Source organism: Phalaenopsis equestris, unplaced genomic scaffold, assembly GCF_001263595.1.
Source record: "Phalaenopsis equestris unplaced genomic scaffold, ASM126359v1 Scaffold000994, whole genome shotgun sequence".
NCBI lineage: Eukaryota > Viridiplantae > Streptophyta > Magnoliopsida > Asparagales > Orchidaceae > Phalaenopsis > Phalaenopsis equestris.
This window is the reverse complement of record NW_018165433.1, coordinates 268,447-269,752: the sequence shown is the minus strand read 5'-3', so window position 1 is coordinate 269,752 and position 1,306 is coordinate 268,447.

The window sequence follows — 1,306 nt, the reverse complement described above, 5'->3', positions numbered from 1 at the left end:
ATTCTCTTATACTAAACATCTTAAGTCACAAAATTAATTTTTATTACAAAAATATTCCTTTAAATCTACCAAAATATTTAAATATTTGCAAAAATATAGTTACCTAAATTAAATTCACTACATAAAATCATATAAATAATTTTTGAAAATAATTAATTAGAGGACATCTAATAGTTAATCTTTTTCTTCCCTCCCCCAAACTTAAATTTTTAAATATAAGATAATTCAGGTGGAAAGAAAAACTCTAAATATAAATCATACCTCAACAATTTAGGCATTTTCATCATTCTGAAATTTTTGCAGGTCTTCTTAAAATTTCTACTTCACCTGGTCTGTAATATTAGGAGTTTTCTACATATATAAATCATTAGAGAAATTTTTTGGAAATAAAATTTTGAAATAAGTATAAAACTAAAACATTTAACAAATACAACATTTTATAACACAACCATAACACTAAACAAAAGACAAAAGTACTAAAATGAAAATAAACATCACATCACATTACAATCCACATAGCACTGAGCAACATCTACAAGCTACACATGCACATTTCTACTACCACATTAAACATTTAAAACAACAATTAGAAAGTGTCCAAATCAACATAAGCATTAAAAGTACAAATAATAATTGTCCACATTACACAAATTGCAAAAATAAAAATACAAATACATCAGTTTCCTTCAAATATCATAATCATATGCTATATCATCGTCGTCTTGCTCAGCAGGTGGATTGGGTTGATATTGAGTATAACGAAGGCATTCAGAGAATGTAACATCAGGCTCATCTCTGTAGTATCAGGCCTGAGCATTATAATAAGCTATCTCAAAATCAGAATGCCTCTGAAGGTACTCACTATCATAATTATGTCGGCGTTCTAAACTTCCAATCCTTTCATTTATCAAATTTATCCTCTTCCTCTGCAAGGTCAACTCATTCATCAAATCAGTTAGGGTAGGGGAGCTAGAAGGAGGAGGAAGGTCATAACTTGTAGAGGGGACATCTCTACAAGTAGAAGGTTCTTCACTCCTACTTCCAGTTCTCCATTTCTCATGAGATTCATAAGTTTTCAAATTAGCCTTACTAATGGGTTTCATAGGGTAAACCCATTCTTCATATCTAGCTTCCACTCCAGAAAGTTGACAAAGTGCATAAATAAGGCCAGGATGTCCTAGCCCTCCACTTATCTCACTCCTTGTCGTAGTCAATATATTCTTAAGAATAATTCTCCCCACATTTATAGTTCTATTATTCTGAATACAAAAATTTAGAATAGCTCTATCTCTAGTTACCTCACTAT